This window comes from Artemia franciscana, chromosome 8, assembly GCF_032884065.1.
Source record: "Artemia franciscana chromosome 8, ASM3288406v1, whole genome shotgun sequence".
In the NCBI taxonomy this organism is placed as follows: Eukaryota; Metazoa; Arthropoda; class Branchiopoda; order Anostraca; family Artemiidae; genus Artemia; species Artemia franciscana.
The window spans coordinates 43,517,461-43,531,392 of NC_088870.1; the positions used below are offsets into that span (position 1 = coordinate 43,517,461).

The following is a 13,932-nucleotide window of genomic DNA, read 5'->3' on the forward strand; positions in this document are numbered from 1 at the left end:
CAGACTTGAAATCAATCTGTCTCTATTGAATGTCAAAACCGTCTTTTAGGAGGGGGATAGTCTGGTATAAAAACAAAATATTGTTCCTAATTGCTTTAGATAAGTTGATCTGTCCACTGATAGGGACTATCTGAAATTGAGTTTCCTGCTTGGTCTGTTGAAAGTTAGAGAATCGAAACCTTGAAAGGCGCACAACCTTTGAAAATTACTTCACGAGAGGGGAAATCCTTTCAAAAGACCATTTTCAAACGACTATCATTCAAAATAACAGTAATATTCAAGATTAAAGGCTGTACTGTATATACAGAAAGATCCTTCTCGTTTGCTTCGTATCATAATTATTCTTTACAATAGCACTGTATCTTTAACTTGTATTTTGAATATGACATGAAGATTATAAAATCAATTTGAAAGAGAAAAAAGGATGAGAATCTTCAACTTAAAGAATAAAACTCTTCCATTCGCCTTATGTAATGAGTTATTGAGAAAGTTATTATTGGATTTTTCTTTGATACCCTGACTGTCAAGTCATCCTTGAAATACAATCGATATTTTATAACAGGACATTTGTTCAGGCCAAAAATATTCTATTTATATTGTATTTTGGATATTTAAACTACTTTCGGGCCCTCCTCCCTCTTTTTGACGAAAAGCATCAGTAACAAAATTCATGCAAATTTGTTCAGAATCCCATCGTAAAATAGGATTTTCCAATTTAATATGATTATTTAATCTGATCCTTTTTGATAACTAGATTTCAGATTCTTATTTAGAATGTGAAATTGAACGTGTTTCTTCTGAGTAAGATTTGTTGAGTTTGGGAATCCGATGTATTATTGGAAAATTTAAACGTCCAAAAAATGAAAATATATACCGAATAGAAGAAAGTCTAAACAAAGTTCGTCGGATGATAGGCATGATAAGATAAAACAGCAAAAAGTTTTTGCTTTTCAAAATTAAAGACTTTGGGGCAACGAAATAAAGATACAGAGCGATTTCGGGGCTAGTAACTAAAACTTTAAAATACATATTTATCATAACAATATATACTTGAAAAGAACTTGACATTTTGTGAGGATTCCAAATGCGTAAAATTCATTAAGCTTTCAATTACTCATCATAAGATACGAACCTGAGAAAATTTGCAGAGTTTTAGAAAAAAAGAGGCAGAACACCCTAAAGAAGGAGAACAATCTTGATGAAAATTATGCCATAAAATCTAGAATACTAGAAAACTCTATTTCAGAGATTTCCATCCCCTTTCTACAAAATGAGAAACGTTGAAAAGTTTTTGAGAAGGTTTGAAAGGGACGCGTCTTTATTTGTACACCGTATGTTTTAGCCATTTTCTTTAAATGGGCAATGGGTGGTATTAAACTGATAACCAGCAAAGAAACAACAAATGTTAATTTATTTCTATGGAAAATAATTATTTCTATCGACTCTGGCTGAGCTTACAGAGTCACACCGTTGACCTCTGTTCTAAACTAAATATCCAGCAACTCCATGACTTGAATCCATGTTCTCAGGATTTCAAGTCTAGCGCACTAACCACCCGGCTAACAAAAAAAAAAAGTTAAAAAATTCATGGACCTTCTACTTCGCTGAAAACCTTAAATCAACTGTGGCCCGTCTCTTCTGCCCGAAACGGTAAACATAAAGCCTTACTGACAAAGGACCAAAGATTTATTTTATGAGTTAATATATTAATTATTATAATTTTACATGTGTGTGAAGAGAACTTGTTGTTCTGTCTTTCGCTCTTGATTGCCAAAATTTTGGAGATTCGAACTGTTTCTTGTCACTGACCAACAATGCTGTCAGAGTAGGGGAGGCTCAAAATATCTGGACCCTCAAAGGAACCAGTGTGATATTTTTGTTTAATGCAGAAATCTTCACTACAAGTTCATTTTCCCGTTTATAATTGTTTGTTGTTTTTAACTTTGTGTTGTTAGATTTGTCTTTGCTGATGGATTTGACTCATTGTCATTTAAAATAGAATGAAAATATTTACCTAAATTTGGTTTAATGGCTACTGGGAAATTATCTCCTAATGCTTATGTCAATGAACTGATTGCCTACTATGCGACAGTTGCCAAAACTCTTCGTATTAGCTTCGTATTAGCTCCTTCACCCACGAATGAGGACTTTTTAGTCAGTTTCCTTCTTTATGGGTTTTTGGGAATTTTATAGCTTTCTTAGAAGCAATAAATGACTATTTGACCCGCAATATCCTTGATTGTATTTGAAATTCTCAAGTGGGAATGAGACTAAGTTTTAAAAAGGAAAAAAAAGAAAAAAATATCAAACAAAAATAAAACAAACAATAAGAGCGAGCCTAGCAAAAGTCAGCAATAAAAATTATTGTGTAAGATTTCATCTTCATATTTGCCAATGTATATTTTTATGTCATTCAAATGCACTGACTAAAAGTAATTAATGTCATGTTTCTTGGTTGTCAATTACCTGTTGTGTGGGTACCAGGGAAAGCATCAAAAAATAGGGAAAAGAGACTTCGGACTTAAGCGAATTGTGAACCCTGACAGATCTTCTGATGGAGATATTCTAGATACAAAAAGTAGCAGCTGTTCCAGTGCAGTGGAATAGTTTGAGGTCTTTGTTCCTTCAAAGGTCCCTTTCTCTGTCCCTATCCCCGACAGAAAAATTCTGCCTGTGTGGCCTCATATTGGCATCAAGGTAGACTTTGGTCGAGTTTTCTTAACCAAAACTTTGACTGCTAAAAGTGCTGCAGTGTGACCTTGAGGAGTGGCACCCTCCGAGAATATGACCTTTTATAATACCTCTGATTAATGGATGACTCTAAAAAGTTTGGTCTATTTGGTGTTTTTTTTCGGCTGAATTACCTCTTTCTAGCTAATTTATCAATTATGGGTTAGTTCCCCGTAGTAGCATAATACTTTTGGGCATGAATATATAATGAGTGGGAGGTGATAGTGTTAAGATTGTCTGTGCATCATTCTGACTCTTTTTGATGTAAGGAGCATTGCCAAGCGTGGAAAACCATGTGGTGACCAAAATGGGTCAAAGATTACACAAAGCTTCCATTCCACTGAAGATGAACAGAAATTTAAACAAAACAACAATTTAACTAAGAAATTTCAAATTTTTTGGCCCCATATCCGGGAACCTCTGTCAACATAAAAAATGCGAAGAAAAATTTAAGCAAGAGAAAAAATACTTGATTTTAGAAATAACACGAAACACGACTAACTAAACACACGAAAAGATAAAAAAATGAAATGAAAAAAAAATGAAATTTACTTGTGGTAAATTTTATGTAAGAAGAACACAGCAGAATTTAGAAAAAAGGCTACATCAACAGAAAAATACAATTGATCGCTCGCTAAAACATAATCAAAAACCGAAAACGTTTGAATAACCTTACGAACAAAGGTCAGAATAAGGTTAAAGCTGAAAAAGTCAACGGACTGCAGCTAAATTAGCAAACAAAAAAGACCATTTAATTTATAATTCATAAGTTTGTTTATTAGCCTGGGAGATTTAGTCAGAGGTGATGGACCTGGAGTTTTGTGACTTTTTTTGTTTGTTCAAGTAAATATATCCTTCACCTCTTATAGATTCCCATTTACCCACTGAATGTTGAGAGGAGAGTGCCGAATTGTTTTCACTATAAACATTTACTTTGGTTTTATTCTTATGTACTAACATCAGTGCTGGAAGTTTGTTTATAACGTGAGTGTTTCTTACTTTTTTTTCTTCTTTTAGTGTGTTTAGTTGTTGTTTTTTGTGTTATTTTTAAAAAGAATTTTTTTCTCTTACTTTGTTTTTTTTATGCTTTTTTCCGTTGAGAAAGGCTTCTGGATGTGGGGCCAAAATATTCGTAGTTTTTTAATTACAGTAATGTTTTGTTTTTTATTTTGTTCACTGCTTTGCTGAAATTAAAGTCCGTTTTTCCCGCTTAATTTTTCGTAAATGAAAAAGCAGTCTTGTCTGAGAAATTACTTTCCACTGAAGATCTCCAGGGACTTGTTTCTATCTGATTTGTAAGACGGATTAAATGCTTCATGTAGACTTAAAAAAATGTGTTACTCCCCATCCTGCACTGATTCTAGGACTATTGTTTTTCCTGAGTCCATTATAATTTCCATTATTTGAAAAATACGAGAAGTGCAACTTGGAATTTTACAAAGTCAAAAACCAAATATTGTACTGACATTTTGACATACAAATTCAGACAATTTCAGGGTTGCCGCGGGTTTAAAAAAATTCGTAAAGTTCAGATTCGTAAGACAGTAACTTTTTCGTAATTCTCCAGGAAAATCCCTTTTAAGATAGGGTACCTTTATTTCGCTCTCAAGAAGTGGCAACCACAGGGGGAGGAGGGTATTCTTTTCCATCTATATACTGAAAAATACATTTTTATTTAATCCCATTAAAAAATATTGTTTTTTGATTGTTTCAAGGGTTTGCTTATGATGGTCACCTTCAAATTTTGGTTCTAGCTCAAGGGGTACTACAAGGGCACCTGAAGATACAAATGTTGTTGAAAGAATTGTTGGTGCTCCTCACCCAAATAGTTTTGAAAATATGCAATAAAACAAATCAGTCAATATAGAGAATATCAAGTTCTATTGTAAAGACAATGGCTTCTTTGACAAAGGAATACAAATAGCGGGCACAGCTGAATACTTGAACCAAGACAAAATTAGTAACTTGACAGTTTTGCTTAGCATATAACTGTGTACCAAGTTGGATTGGCATATAGCTATGAATATACCTTTCCAAATTTACCCTACCAAGATTTAGAAAATCGAATTCTCTAAAATTTTTCTACAAGAAATGGCAGTCAAATTTTCGCCTTCCTAAAAGTACCTATTTAGAAGCTAATAATATGTTTTCAATCATGAAATACCTCATCTACTTTAAAGGCTCCCTAAAAGAATTCTCTTTCTAATCATGGAAAAACTTAGAATATTTCATGCGGAAAATAATTCAGAAGTTTCCCTTTCGCACTGTTTTGTGCTTTTTTGAATTTCCAGTTCATTTCAAAGCAAGTTGGCCATCACTGGCAACTTTAATCAGCTCTTACATCAGTTCAGTGCTTCTAAAGCTATTGCTCATTCAAGGGACACTTTTTAAATTCGTATCTCCTAGTAACAGGATTTTGTTCTGTCATGAAATAATCATTCGTGGATGTATTTGTGATAATATTTTGAAGGGCTTCAAAGAAAAAGCATATATTAAGGAAATGATATTATCAGAGAAAAATTCAATGGTTGTACATAAGTTTTCAACTGAAGTTTTGGCTTACAATAGTGGCTAGCAAAAATAGGGTGGAATGTTGACAATATAGAGCCATTTAAAATTTGAAACGAGCATAAACTACAATTACACGAATATTTATAAATTTACATTTTATCTATATACTCAAAGGCTATTGATTTGGTGGGGGGGGGGGGGCATTGATTAAAAAAATATTATTACAAATTAGACTTTGGCTGTGAAAGTTTGGACAATTCTAACTTATCTTTAGATATGACCTTAAAAGCATATGTTTGTCGCTACCAGCAGTCCGTCATAAAAAATGCAACCATAGGTTTCCTCCCATCAATCCGTACCAGTAAGGTTGACTTCCAAAAGTATAAAGTCATCACTTACAGAGTTTGCAGAGCTTCTGCTGAGGTGCAGAGTAAGCATCAAATTAGCGTCAAATTAATTTTGCAAAGTATATTTAAGCAAAAAAAAAGATGTACGGGTAGCGGTGTAGTTAGAGGCAAAAAACAATCCATCCAACCCAATAAAGTGATTACTTTATACTTTACCTGCTTCTTAAAATTTGAGTTTTGCAAGATTGTTATGACACCACATTTTTCTTGAATAAAAAATAAAAATAAAGTAAAGTGTCTTTACTTTTATTATGGTCTGTTTAGGAACAGGATTATGATACTATTTGAAAAATCAGTCAAGACAAGCTAAAAAAAAAAAAAAATTGAGGCTTAATAAAATGAAAACATATTATCATTGTATTTATACTAGCCATTAATAAAAAAATGAAATAAATTTTAATTTTTTGACTGAAAGTAAGGAGTACATCAAAGCTTAAAACGAACAGAAATTATTCCGTATATGTGAACGACTGTCCCCTCCTCAATGGTTCGCTCTTTACGCTAACCTTTTTTTGTTTTAAAAAGCGGAGTTGTGACAACAGTTGAACTTTTGCTTGATGAGCGAGGCGTTGAGGAGTGGACAGCCCCTTTCATATACGGAGTAATTTCTGTTCGTGTTAAGTTACTGGAAATTTCGTGTTAAACGAAATTTACATATTAATTTTGGCGGATTTATTACGTATTTATTACACATCTTATATGAAATAATTTCTATTGGTTTTGAGTTTTGAGGTTGCTCCTTACTTTCAGTTCAAAAACGTATTTTTTTTATATTTAATTTCTGGTCGTTTTTCAAATAATGACGGTAAATCTGGCTCACCCTCAATGAAATATTCTCCCTACCCACCCTCAAAGAAAACTTCTCCGTGGAAATTTCATCCTACATAAAATGCATCCTACCTGCCGTCATATTCCCTCCAGAGACTTCCATCCTCGCTGAAAATCCCTCTTCCCTGAACAATTGCTTGCGGACGTTTCAGTCTGAAAAATTCTCCTTAGCATTGTTTCATTTGAATAAGACTTTAATCTGTAATCGGTTTCAGGATAAATGCCTATTTCAATGGAAATTATTTCCTGGAAATTAAAACACGTGGAAAATAGACCCGGATAAATTCCAAGAAACATCCGCACAAAAAAATTGGCACAGAGAATGTAAAACAAATAACAAGAATTTCGTACATTATTTCTATCATATCTCTCCAGTGTAACATTTTTATCATCCCTAGGAAATTTTCCTCCCCAAGAAAGATTCTTCCCATATAAATTGATCCCAATCACAAACCCTCCCTCCCCCAGAAAATTATCTGTAAACTTCCCAATAAAAAATACTTTACGTAAATAAAGGGTAAAATTCATAACTTACAGGCCTCTCCCCAAAAACTGTGGGGGGCCATTTTGCACCTAAAGACATCATGATTTGATCTTTTAAGTATAATGAACAAAATGGCAATCTCAAAAATTTTATCGGATAACTTTAAGGGAAAAATGAGCCGGGGGGACCCAGTTGCCCTCCAATCTATTTGGTCACTCAAAAAGGGCACTAGAACTGTTAATTTCCGTTAAAATGCACCCTATTCTGATTTTCTAGGGCAATTATTTCAATAAGATCACCTCTGGAAAAAAGAAAAATAAAAACAAATAAACACACACCCGGGACCGTTCTTTCGAAACAATCACCCCTGAGAAAACAAAACAAACGAAAAAACAAATAAACACGCATCTATGATCTGTCTTCTGGCAAAAAAAAAAAATCAAAATTCTACATTTTTATATAGGATCTTGAAACTTCTGCAGTAGGATTCTCTGGTACGCCGAATATAATGGCAGGACTTTCATCAAGATTCCTCGAGTTTTAGGTGGTGCTCCCCCCATTCCAAAAAATCAATCAAATTTTCTCTGGCTCGGAGCTTTTGATGGGTTACATATAACTTGGTGATTTTTTTATATTTGGAATCAGCATAATATGCTGTTTTTTTAATGTATGTACTGATATTTAATTCCGTTTTTCAGAGTTTCTGTTACTATTGAGCCGGGTTGCTCCTTGCTTACCGTTTGTTACCACGAAATTTTTTATTCTTATTTCTCAAGATTAGCGCAATCTATTTCAAGCTCTATCCTTCAACTAGGTTTGATTCTATATTTCTGAGCACAAATATATTGTTCTTTCATTCACAATTTTTTTTTTCGGATTAATTTTTTATGGAAAGAAAATCGATAGTTTTGGCCAATCTGTTACTATGCGTGCCAGAGAGATTGCGAATTTACACAATCGGTATAGGGAACTACAAGCCCAGTTTAAAGTTAATTGCACAATAACACAAAGAAGTCCAGGTTTTTTAAGAGAATTTTTAAGAGGGTGGAGAAGGAGGAATTGTCCTGGGTTTCTTTGACTAAAGACATTATCCACAGGGCTACTCATTGGGGATGAGCGTTTATGGAAATAATTTTAATTATTTTATCCTCTAGTTTTTCTAGATCTTGAGTTTCATTATTGAAAAAATTTCGAAATCCCAAATTCTAGTTTTATCATGAATTATAGGTTGTAAGGGGATGCAACTCAAAATTTTCCCCGTCAATTGTGCAGATGTGCATTATATAATTGTGCACTATATTTTTATGTGCTTGGGGGGAATAGTGGTTAGTGTTTAGTTGCATCTTTCGTACTGAAAATTAATAATCAAACGAACTCTGATATTAGATTATTCTGGCTACCTATTTATTGCTACCAAAGATAATTTAAATTTTTCAGAATTGCAACAAGGAAGTTCCAAGCTCCTTTTTGGGAAACATGAAAATTTGAATGAGGAGGAACATGGACAAGTTTATTTATATGCCTATTATTTTTTACACCAAGCAATGTTTGAAGAGTATACAGTAGTTTTTCATTTAACTGGATATTTAATGTTACACTGCGAAATCTGGAGGGTAAGAAAACTTTCGTCAACTGGCCACAAGCACTTCAAATCCGGCAAGAAGAATCCGGATCTTCAAATCCGGCGAGAATCCAAATTGGTGTACCTATATAAACACATACCGCTGTTGAACAGTTTGTATATTTCTTTGTATATTTACGTCATTATCATGTTTAAAAAATAACCTGCGTTTAATTATTAATTAAATCTACTTGACTCGATCCTCATTCTTACACACCACCTTACTATTAAACCTAAAATTATACGATCTACTAGGGAGAGGTATGACCTGCAAGCGAATAAGTAAACATTTCTATCTCCAAAATTCACAGTTGCTCTAGTCCAGTGTTTTTGAAATGTAGATTGGAGCATTGTTGTTCTTTTTACTGTTTTGGCCTTATTTAGCGTAAGATTCATTCGAAATCAATCGAAGTCAAATTTTAATTGTAAAGAAAAATTATATGGGATTAAAGTTGGATTGCGTAATTTTAATGGCCGTTTAGCTGCTGAGCTTAATTGCTCAATCGACAAGTTAAAGGAAACATTAACTGTTCCTTCGAATCCATAAATGGTATCGCTGCTTAAGTCACATACATTCTTTAGCTATGCAATTACTTGTATCTGTAGACCGATTGCTTTATTAAACAGTTGAGGAACGTAAAAACCTCAAATGTGCCTCATTTGGTCAAGAATGACATTTTAGCTCCCACTTACATTTTACGGTTAGAACTTTCCGTTTAAAACTTTTGTGAACCCACAACATTTATTAAAAGACAAATCCCACAGCTCCTCATACGTCAGGGATACATACTCAAGATAAAATCCTATTTTTCCTTTGCGCAGAACAGTTCCCATTCAACTGTCTGAAATGGGGATTTCAGTTGAAATCAAGTGTTCATGTGACTATTATCGTGTTTGTTCTAATTAAAAAAGTGTATATGCAATTAAATGGAACTTATGCATGAATATATTATTAGTGTGAGTTTTTACTTTATGTTGCTTGTTTTGTGGTTTATATTTTACCTTGGATATGGTCATTTTTAATGGTTATTTTAAAATTGTGTTGTGCATTTTACTTAGAGTAAAATATTGCACTTCGGATCTGAAAATCTCTGCTGCTTTATTTTACCTCTCTCTACAATGCAGTCTTTTATAGTACACTCTTCAAAACAATCTTGCTATAGGAAGCTCCAACACTAATAATTTGGGACACAAGTATAGTGAGGTGGATTGAATATTCCAAACATGAAGACATTCCGGACGTTTTGGATATAAAGATATAGCTTTTTAGGTTTGCATCTCTTTACTAAATTGTCTATTAACAATCTTTCTATAACAATCTTTCTATAAATAATCTCTCCATTAATACAGCAGAACAAAAGGATAAGCACTCTATATAAATAGAGGGGATAAGCACTCTATATAAATAGAGGGGATGAAACGCTAAGACCAAGTATTTTTATGTTAAGAAATAGAGAGTTTTCTGACATCAAAATAGCGTACCGTAACCTCTTTAGAGCAAGGAATTTTGATGATGCTGCATAGAATAACATGAAATTCCTAAGCTACAAAAGTTGGACTTTGTAAAAACGCCAACTTTTAATATTACCATTTTAGACATGTTAATTTTTAAATTTAAACAGGCTATTATTTTTAACTTGTATTGTTTTGATGCCAGAAAATTCTTTTAAAATTAATTTTTGGGACATATTTACGGTTAAGTAGTCTCTATGAGCGATTCGGGTTCATTTCTAAAGTCAAATCGTGTTTCTTGCAAGAGACTTTTAGGGATATGCTTGCTGTTCAATATTCTCCCTAAAACTCTAACCTACTGGAAAATAAACGGCAATTAATTATGATGTAGAAAAGCTTAAATTGTCATTGTAAAAGAATACCATTCTGTTCAAGTGAAATTTTTGACAAACTGTTTTCTCTTGTCATTTTGTAACTGTTTTAATAAGTGACTCGTGTCCTCTCATAAGTCGGTTTCTGTTTCATAAGTATGTTTCATAAGTATAGATATCTTCTTTGAGCATCAAGAGGTTTGAAGGCCATTGCCTAGATATGATGAAATCAAGGAACTGATGTGACAAATATCCAAAAAAAGAGCAAATAGACACTAGATGAGAGGGGGGGAGCAAGCAGTGCACCCACCTCCAAGTTTGGCAATAAAACCATAAAAACTATGTAATAATGAAAACAATCCATTCTGATCTTGGGTAAATAAGAGTTCCTTTTAAAAATCGCCCCTCCCCCTCTTCGGAAAAAATACTGGCAGCCCTCAAGGAAAAAGCACTACCTAAAAGACACGTCAATATTTTACTTATTGAAAAATCAACGTTTTAAGGGAATAACCCCTTTTTCATAAAAACACAGTTTTATTTAATAATATCGACTAAATAGGATATCTGCAAACGCAGCACTGAACATCATGCTTAAGAGTGTCCTTGGGTAATCGCAGTGAATTTTTCATCTCAAGATTAAAATAAGATTAGGCTACTTTGTGAACATTATTCATCTTTTTTCAAATATATTGTAATATAAATTTTCTTACTAAATAAATGCAACTTTTCATCTAATCTAGACAATTCTGTGATCTTCCTTTATTCGAGTTGCTTTTAAAAATCACCAAACTTGAAAAATTTATTCTTTTTTTCCAGAATTTTAACCTTTGTGTATTTGAAGGTAAATTTTGAAGTTCTAATATTTTTTCTTTCAGATGTGGAAAAACAGTGAGATAATACTTCTCCTATTGTATTATCTATCAATAGTAGGATTCACTAATGGGAACAATACTTATATAGGTAAGAAATTATTTTCTTAATTACAGCCAAGGACAGAACACACGGTTTTTGTTCATCACATGGTTAAAAGTATTTCTCACAACACACAGTGAAGAAATATCAGAAAGTTTTACCTCTCATTCTAGACAAATTAAGGGACCTTTGTCAATTCTAAATTCTTGGTTCAGCCTGCCTAAGACCATAGGCAGGCGTCTCTTGTTTACCTCTCATTACAGGCAATCTAATGGTCCTATGTCCATTTTAATATGGTCCACCTGCCTGAGACTCTAGACAGACTTGACTTGTTAAAAGATAACAAACAAATATTGGTCGAATAAGAGAGGCACGCTTACTCCCGCTGTTTGTTGTCAAATGAATCAAACACTTGGAAAACTATTGGTTCTTTTACTATCTTAGCTCTATGACTATCTACCTTGGCTCTACTGCCCTAGAAATCACGCATGAACGGATAATAGATAGACATATCTATTAACAAATGAACTAACATCTTTTTTATACAATCCTAATATGGGGAGTATTAATGCCAGGTTGGCTTCTCACTCAATCGGACTATCTGTCTTACCTTTTTCTACAATAAGCCATTACTTGATACCCACAACTATTCCATTTTAATTCAAGATTATGATATATTTTTGTTGCACTTCTTGTAAGGTTTGAATCCGAGCTGATTTATAGAACAGTATTTTCTAATAGTAAATATCGTACATATTGTTCGGTCATGTTTTATTTTTGGCTAAGCCATATCTTCACATCATGCGATTCTGAACCAACTGACAATCTTAGGGATAATTTTTAGCCCCAGGCTATTTTTCAACTTGTGCCTGATAAGCAATCACACCATGCCAAATTCTACGAGAGCAGAGGCCACGTAGTTTCACTTCCACACTGTACAGTAAGTAATTTCCTAACAATGATCCAACAACGGAAACCACCTGAGAACTATTTTCTTGGAAATACAGAGCTCTAAGTCCGTGATATAAAAGTGCACGTTCCGTACGTGAAAACTTTGTAAATAGCGAAATTTCCCAGTTTTTTTTGACTTGCCATATAGAACCGTTGATTTTAGATCATTGATATAGTTGTCATTTTATCGTATCTGATATCCTGCCTATCTCGCCTCTTAAGTTAAAATAAAAAAAACAAGTTTTTTCAACTGAAAGTAAGGAGTGACATCAAAACTTAAAACGCACAGAAATTACTTCGTATATGAAAGAGGCTGCTTCCTCATCAACGCCCCGCTCTTTACGCTAAAGTTTGACTCTTTCTCTCAATTCTTCTTTCTAAAACAGTAAAAAACTTTAGCGTAAAGAGCGTGGCGTTGATGAGGAAGCAGCCTCTTTCATATACGAAGTAATTTCTGTGCGTTTTAAGTTTTGATGTCACTCCTTACTTTCAGTTGAAAAAACTTGTTTTTTTTATTTAATTTCTGAACGTTTTTGAATCAATGCATGTTTTGATTTTGGCTCTCCGCAGAGGAATAATCAAAACGAAATTTGCATATTTTTTTTTGGCTCAATGGCTTTCTCATAATTTTGATCGAATGATTTTGAGAAAAAAAGAGCGGGGGACGAAGCCTAGTTGCCCCCCGATTTTTTGGTTAATTAAAAAGGCAACTAGAACTTTTAATTTTTTACGAATCTTTTTATTGGTAAAAGATTTACGTAACTTATAAATTAGCTTACGTAAAGAACTTTTGTATTCTCATGTTTTTATTACATATATGAGGGGATTCGCCCCATTGTCAGTACCTCGCTCTTTACACTAAAGCTTAAATTTTATCCCAATTCATTAAGAATGACCCCCTGAATCACAAAAGCCATAGAATAAGTAGTTGAAATTACCGAAAATACTTTAGCGTAAAGAGCGAGGTATTAGAAGGAGGTGAGCCCCTCATATGGGTAATAATTTCTGTTTGTTTTAAGTTTTATTGCTGTTCCTTACTTCCAGCTGAAAAAGCTTTTTCACTTTTATTTTTTAATTGTTTTTTTTAAATAATACTAGTACGAACTGTAGTATACTCTTTATAAATTAGATAAATAATGCTAGTACGAACTGTAGTATACTCTTTCATATACGAAGTAATTTCTGTGCGTTTTAAGTTTTGATGTCACTCCTTACTTTCAGTTGAAAAAACTTGTTTTTTTTATTTAAAAAAACAAGAGGCTGCTTTCTCTTCAACGCCCCGCTCTTTACGCTAAAGTTTGACTCTTTCTCTCAATTCTTCTTTCTAAAACAGTAAAAAACTTTAGCGTAAAGAGCGGGGCGTTGATGAGAAAGCAGCCTCTTTCATATACGAAGTAATTTCTGTGCGTTCTAAGTTTTGATGTCACTCCTTACTTTCAGTTGAAAAAACTTGTTTTTTTATTTAATTTCTGAACGTTTTTGAATCAATGCATGTTTTGATTTTGGCTCTCCGCAGAGGAATAATCAAAACGAAATTTGCATATTTTTTTTTTGGCTCAATGGCTTTCTCATAATTTTGATCGAATGATTTTGAGAAAAAAAGAGCGGGGGACAAAGCTTAGTTGCCCCCCGATTTTTTGGTTAATTAAAGAGGCAACTAGAACT

General features: G+C 33.4%; 1 long non-coding RNA gene across 1 annotated transcript; it reads left to right on the forward strand.

The window, feature by feature from the left end:
• The first annotated feature begins 3,600 nt into the window (after positions 1 to 3,600).
• On the forward strand, positions 3,601 to 11,342 carry LOC136029835 (uncharacterized). The gene is made up of 3 exons (XR_010618126.1): positions 3,601 to 3,714; positions 8,398 to 8,694; positions 11,280 to 11,342. It is a non-coding gene; the product is annotated as an uncharacterized LOC136029835 (long non-coding RNA).
• Positions 11,343 to 13,932: the final 2,590 nt, after the last annotated feature.